The 7,937-nt window shown below is 36.0% G+C and overlaps 1 long non-coding RNA gene across 1 annotated transcript; it reads right to left on the reverse strand.

Annotated features, from left to right (window-relative positions):
• Positions 1-5,675: 5,675 nt before the first annotated feature.
• On the reverse strand, positions 5,676-7,560 carry LOC107262316. Its single transcript, XR_001536202.3, has 2 exons — positions 7,268-7,560; positions 5,676-6,358 (listed from the first exon to the last, which is right to left on the reverse strand). It is a non-coding gene; the product is annotated as an uncharacterized LOC107262316 (long non-coding RNA).
• Positions 7,561-7,937: the final 377 nt, after the last annotated feature.

Here is a 7,937-nt window from a genome sequence, read left to right on the forward strand (position 1 = left end):
GATTTACATAAGTGGACATGGATGGTTAGAGATGGGTTTTCGTAAAGGGCGGGATTTTAAAAATCCAAAAGAATTTTGTTGCGCGCTTTTGACCTTTTCTTTAAGTTTCGCGGCTTGTTTCGAAGTCGTTTGTTTGGGCTGGCATAGCCCAACATATATCTATTTCTCTTAAGAGAAGTAGTCCCTTGTATCCTAAACCTTTTCATAAAAAATCAACTCCATTTTAAAAGTACCGAAGTTATAAAAATAAATTAATAAATAAATAAATCATGATGATTTAAAATTTGATAGAATAAAAAATAAATATTACTACAGTAAATAATAAATATTATATCTATAAATGATAAATATTTATATTTATCTATTTTGTAGAAATTTGATGCTGAGCGGGCTATGTATGTAAGATGTACGAAGTGTTGAAATTGAATTGCGCTTTAACTTTTATAATCAGCAATTATAAATTCTTAAATTCTTTTTTACCACAAATTACTTAGATCCTAATAAAATACCGTTAGAAATAATGTGTTTGATGTAAGAAATTAAATTGAGAATAAAAGTTAAAGAGTTTTGATAACCGAGTATCATAAGCTAGCATGTCTCACCCTAGAAAGGCAGGATTGACCAGAGCTTGATATTCACTAGGATTGAGACTCTAAAAAAATGTGTCTTAAGAAGACTCTAGTCATAGAATTCGACCCAATCTAGAACTTTGAAGATGAACAAGAGTACAAATCCTAATATGATTAGGACAACCTACAAATGTGGAGTTCTCTCATAAATGGACCAGAAGACATTCAACATCTATTAAGGAACGGGGACATCACATTTACGGGTACATGCAATCTTATACACTTATACACTTTAGCCACCCTTACACAAATTATCATCGGAGTGAGTGGCCGGACAACCCCGTCCGATGTTTTCTAACCTTTTCTTGCAGGTGCTCCAGAGATTAAGGCTAGCCTTTGAAGATCTTTGTTGATAGTTCGTCCCAACCAACTGAGTTATCAATTGGCACCGTATGTGGGAAATTTCACGCAAAAGCTTTGTTTCCTTATATAACCAAGCTAATTGGCAACCGATCAAGGTCGGAGTGGAGATGTTCATCCACCAGGAATTACAGATGGAGTAGTAACTCTCTGGCTGGACCCCAATTTCCTCCACAGATCAGTCAATCATCTTTAGGTTTGCTTGTACATGTCATCCCGACCTTCCAGCCTTAAAGGATAAATATTTTCAACGACTTCACACTGGAGTAAATTTTTAGTGGAAATTACACTTGGAGGGGTCCACCTCCAATCGAAAGTCTTTCGACTGCTTGGTAGAAGGAGACGGGACAAAGCCACCAGTACCTTTGTCTCAAGCTCCGATCTTCACTTCGCATGTCAAGCCTCATAGCCGACCTCCGGCCCCAGGCTTCCTTAGAGTCCTTAGCAGCCATCGCCAGAGGAAGTCGTCATTATGTATAATCGGCAAGTGGAAGAGATAAAAAAGAATTTTGACTCATATGCTTTCAAGGCAACCTGCGCTAGTATGCACCAGCCACACTCCTGCAACAACCGAGCATACCACAGGCATTGGCCCACCATCAACCATACATATGCCGAGAATGATAAATACTTTGATGGAAGATAATAGATCTTAAAAGAGAAACAACTGAGTTAGAGATACAAAATAGAAAAGTTTTAGTTCTCAAACCTATGATTTTGCATGGATTGAGGATACTATCAATAAGAGAATTAACGATACTATGAAGAAGTATCGTGCGAGAAGGATAATGAGAGAATAGGTCATTTCTAAGAGCAACCCTTTATGCCCGAGCATCCTAGCAGAATATTTTTATAAAAATTGAGGTTGTTGCCTTTGGATTCTTACAATAGTTTGGAAGATCCACTAGGCCATGTTAATAACTTCAATCTTAAAATGGGATTACATAATGTATAAGATTCTATCGGGTGCAGGATTTTTCCCACAATCCTGAAAGAAAGTGCTCAGAAGTAGTACCAGAGCTTATCAGATGGCTCTATATATTATTTTGCTATGCTTGTTGAACTATTCAAAGCTTAGTTCATCACTGGCATTCCTCTGAAGAAGAGGTCAAGTGATCTGAAGAAGTGTATCTAGAGGCATAATTTTATGAAATTTTTAAAAGACTCTGTGGAAAGATTCAACAAAGAAGTTGTCCAAGTCGAAAAGCTCAATCAAGATACAACTATTGATGTAACAACGGCAATACTTGTATGAACAAGTTCAAGGACTCACTAATTGTCAACCCACCAGAGTCATATGTCGAGCTCATGGATCGAGCTCACAGTTTTATCAAACTAGATGAAGATTACAGAGTGGGAAGGAGAATCGATTATGATAATCAATCAAGAGGCAAATCTGACCAACCTAAGTAGGGGTTCAGAGATGATAGAAGGAAGAGTGACTCAAGGAGCAGCAGCGAAAAAGACTTTTTTCCTCTAAACATGTCAAGGACCAATATCATGATATGGGTTCAGAAGAATAAGGGTGACAATTGGTATTCGAACCATATGAGGAAGGAGACTGCAGACTCGAGAAATAAGAACAAGTTTTGTAAGTTCTATAATGGTCATGGTCACGACACCAAGAACTGCATTCATCTCAAAAGGGATATTGAAAGATTAATTTAGAGAGGCCATCTTAAGAGGTTTATTGCTGAGGAAAAAGGTTGGTCTGGTAGAGATAGAGGTTTTGGAGGATCCAAAGGATCAAGAGATAAAGATCGAGAGAGGTCCCCAAAAAAAAGGAGAAAGATGTGAACATAATCTTTGACGGAGCTATGTTTGTTGCTTAAAGCTCCAAGAGAAAGATGGTTCAGGTTATGATGGCCGAGCATGAGAAGCTCCTAGGTATAGTCTTCTAAAAAAAAGATGGATAAGGGATTGAGATGCCTCATCAAGACGCCTTGGTAATCTCATGATTCATTGAGAACTATTAGGTAAGAAGGCTATTTATTGATCACAGAAGTGTAGTCAACATCATATGACTCTAGAGTGCTACAAGGCCATTGGTGGAGGAGTAATGAATCTAAAACCTTGCATGACACCACTTTTAGGCTTAGGTAGCCAACTAGTGCAACCTTTAAGAATTGCAGAGTTGACTGTGGAGCTCAAACAGGAAACTGAAAAAGCGGACAAAATAAAAGGGCTAACTAAAAAGTGGTGAACCTTGTTCATGATAATCGTACATTTCATTCACGTATAATGTAGTCTTTGGATGACCTATGCTGCTGGAAACCAAAGCAGCCATGAGCATTCATTATTTGAAGCTAAAAATACCAATTTCTAGAAGGGTAATAACAGTGCTTGGCAATCAAAAGATGATGAGGGAATGTTACCTTACCGGGTTAAAAGGATCATGTCAAGCACTCCTATTAGAAGCTTCATTACATCTAACTGAAGAAGGTCGGACAAAGGCAGAACCAATGGGAGAATTAAGAAAATTTAGTTTGGGTGGGGAGCTAGAGAAGTCGGTCCAAATTGACACTGAACTTTCGAAATAAATAACTCGGTGTGTGAGCAAGTGTTTATAGAGAAAAAGCATATGTTCGCCAGCTCGCTCTCCGAGATAGTTGGTGTAGATTCGAGCATCATCTCCTATCAGCTGAAAGTGAACCCAAGTTCTAAGCCTGCCAAACAAAAGAAGAGAAGTTTTCTCCTGAAAGGCAGATCGCCATAGCAGAGAAAGTTAATAAACTACTAAAGGCAGGGTTTATCAGGCCAATAATGTATCTGGACTAGGTAGCAAATGGTATTAGTAAAGAAGCCAAACGGAATATGGTGAATGTGTAGACTTCACAGACCTAAACAAGGCTTGCCCAAAGGATAGCTATCCTTTGCCCAATATTGATCAGTTGGTGTACTCCAACGGCAGCTATGAGGTTAATAGTTTCGTTGACGTTGCTCAAAGGTATCATCATATTAAAATGTTCAAGTCAGATGACGAGAAGACTTCTTTTATAACAAATATTGGCACCTTTTGCTACACGGTATGCCTTTCAGTCTAAAGAACGTTAAATCGACATACCAAAGATTGGTAAACAATATGTTCAAAGACCAGATCGGTAAAACTGTGAAGGTGTATGTAGACGACATGATCATCAAGTTAGCAAGGGCTGAGGATCATTTTTCCAGAGATCTAAAAGAAACATTCAACATCCTGGAGAGTTACCGGCTTAAACTAAATCCCGAGAAGTGTGCTTTTGGTGTCAAAGCTTTTAGGGTTTATGATCTCACTAAGAGCTATAGAAGCTAACCTCAAGAAAATAAAAGTAATCATAGAAATGAGGCCACCAAGCAACATCAATGAGGTACAGAAGTTAAATGGCAGGATAATCGCTCTAGGTCAATTCATCTCTTATTCGGCATGAAAATGTTTTTCATTCTTTAAAACCTTAAAGAATGTTAAGAACTTTGAATGGACAGAGGAATGCCAAAAGGCTTTTAAAGAAATGAAAAAGTTATTAAGCTTGCCACCCCTACTCAGTAGGCCGCTAAAGGGGGAAACTCTATATTTATATCTTACAGCAAGAAAGGAAATGATAGCCTCTGTCCTTGTCAGAGAAAAAAATGGCTAGCAAAAACTGATATATTACGCGAGTAACATTTTGAAAGGGACAAAGACTAGATACTCTATCATTGAGAAGCTTGCTCTAGAGATTATCACAACGATCATTAAGCTCAAAGAGTACTTTCAAGCACATATAGTGGTAGTCAAAATGAATCAACCACTAAAGAAGGCATTACAGAGACCAGAGACATTTGGACGACTAGTCCGTTGGTCGGTCTAGTTGGGAGCTTTTGATGTTCGGTATGAGCCCAGACAAGTTATAAGACAGGTTTTAGCCGATTACGTGGTCAAGATGAGCATGCCTAACAGTACGGAGTACATGGATGAAGCCTCTAATATCGATGGGGCAGGAGCAGGGATACTCCTTGAGATTTTGAATAATATCTGGCTCAGGAGCTCGGTACAAATAAAGTTCAAAGCTTCTAACAATGTTGCCGAATATGAAGCACTATTTGCTAGTTTTAAAGATGGCCCTAATAGTATGGACAATGCATCTGAACATCATCAACGACTCACAGCTAGTAATAAATCAAGTAACGGGGATCTTTGAAGTAAAAAATCCTGATTTAGCTAAGTATATAAGCAGGGCAAAAGTTATACTAAAATTACTACAAAAAAAAAAGCGATTTAAATACCATCGGATATGGTCCCTAAGTGGTCATTAAATGCATATAGCAACCACTTAGAGACCACATCTTATGGTCACTAACAAAAATAGCGACCACAAATCCATGTGGTCTATAAAATAGCGACCACAACTTGTGGTCTCTATTTCGCTACCCCATGTGTGGTCGCTATCTGGTCTCCACCCTATAAAATACAAAACACAAAATAAAATATTATATTTGAGTGTAGGCATCACAGAAATAATAAATGCATAAGCAAGCATGTTTACATAATAGTGCATTAATGAATGTAACCATGTCCATATTAAATTATGATCCATCTAGTTTCTTATAAGAAGCAAAAAAAAAAAATTTACCCAATATAATGTGAGGAGCAGTTAAAGGTAGTCAATTCATCAATTTAGCACATACCCAATGTTAATATATAATCAAATTATAGCCTTGATAGCATCATTTGCCAAGTAAATTATCTCATAAATTTAGTTAGATCATGTCGGCCAAAAGAACATTTTCCAAGTAAATTGTAGAGACATTGGCGTTGAAATAAAAAGAGATGAACCAAATTACTTCAATCCACTTAAATGTGAAGTCTAACCACTGCCACTTTTATGAATTCTAAATATTTAGTGTAACGATCTGGAACTAGATCACATGAGATATTGTCCGCTTTGGCCCCCACTAACCTCAGAGTTTTGTCCTCTTGGCGGGTTCGAGAACTTCCCAAGAGGTCATCTATCTTTAGATTTCTCCAAACCAAGCACGTTTAACTTTGTAGTTTTTATAACTCCACAGCCAAACAACTAAAAGGCACCTCACGTGATTAGTTCCAACTCTTTACATATATGTTATCAACCATTCCCCGCCCCATTTTGATGCGCAATTCGATTCATTCATGTTCCCCCGTAACTTAGAGTGATGTCATCCTTGAAGCCTGCCAAAAGCCGTTCATTGTCCAGGCATCCTATCTTTACCCCGGCTTCCACTTCCCGCTCTCATCGGGCCACTTCTCTATTTCAGGTTGTCGCATTCAGAGCATGTCTGTGAGCATATTATGTGTGCAAGCACCATGTATTAATGAGAAACAAGAAGGATTAGATCTATCACACTCACATGCTCCCCAACAATTTCATGAACAACTGCATATAGCACCACATGTGATCTTATTAAAAGAACCTTGTTTAAATCAATTGCAATAGACAAAATCAACTGTAATAATCAAATCAACCAAGAGAATCTTGCATGAACAACTGCATATGCCACAATATGTCGCTAGATGTAAACATTTAAACATTGCAATACACCATATATAATTCATGAGATATCAAAATAAATTTAAAAAATGAAGCAAAATGTTTGCATATTAAATGACATTACTAAAATAGGGTCAATAGATTTCCTTTACAAGCATATATCAAAAATGAGGTTTGAGTTTCAAATAAAATGTTAATAAAACACTTTTATTTATTCTTATTCAAAAGTAAAATGCCATTATCTACTAGTATTTATTCTTACTCAGCAGAAATTAATGCTATTATGACCAAGATTACAATAGTCGACATTCAGGGTTCTATATAAAGACAACTTACAAAACTAATTTGGGAAGAGATCATCAATTAAAATCCTAAAGAAGAAACAAAATCTTGTTTCTAGATTTAAGTTTTTGTTATTTAATTTTAGTAAACAAGCTAAGAAAATCAAAAACATTATTTTTTTTATATTTCTTTTAAATCATGAAAACTTAAAAAAGAAAAAAGAACATATTTGAGTGAAAATACTAAACAAGAAAAATTAAAAACCAAACCATACACATTATTGATACCCAAGAGTAGCATAAGCTGTAAAATACAATCAGCATTCTCACTTGAAAACTATAATCCTAAATACAATCCCAAACAGTTGAAAACCCCCTTTTACTGCAAGAAAATAAAAGAACTGACATTAATCTCACTTAATTTCATATTATCACAGTTGAGAAACTCCTACACATCAGATTTACTATAAGAACCGAAAAGAACCATCATCGAAATTATAACAAACAACAATACCTAGGTCAGATGACCAACTATTGCTTTAGAGAGAAGAAGAAAGATGACCAAATGATTGATGACTACTGCAGGGTTGAAGAAGAAGAGATGACCAGCGAGGTTGAAAAAGATAGATGAATAATGATTGATGCGCAGATAGAGGCATGAAGAAATGACCAGTGAATGAGTGTTTGCAAAAGGTGGAGAGGTTAGACTTAGAGGGGCGGCGTGGAGTCTAAAAATTAGGATGAAAATAGAATGAGGGTTTGTAATTTAAGTGAATGGTAGCTAAATGTGATAGCTAAACATCTAAATAATAAATTATTGCTTTAGTAGCTAACTGAATGGTAGCTAAATTTGATAGGTAAACATTAAATAATAAATGATTGCTTTGGTAGCTAAATGTGATAGTTAAATAATAAATTATATTAACAAAGTAAGAAAAGTAACAAAGTATAAATACTATATCCTTTTAATTACTATAATAATATGATCATAAAAATTATTTTTTATTTACTATTTATTATTATTAAATTGTTATTTTTAACTTTAATTAAATATTATTCAAACAATTAAAATAGAAACCACACAAGTGGTCTCTATGTGGACACTAAAAACTTCCACTAAAAATTGGTAGCGACCGCATATCATGGTCTATAAGTTAGATATCACTTTGGTGGTCTCTAACGTG

This window comes from Ricinus communis, chromosome 6, assembly GCF_019578655.1.
Source record: "Ricinus communis isolate WT05 ecotype wild-type chromosome 6, ASM1957865v1, whole genome shotgun sequence".
Lineage (NCBI taxonomy): Eukaryota > Viridiplantae > Streptophyta > Magnoliopsida > Malpighiales > Euphorbiaceae > Ricinus > Ricinus communis.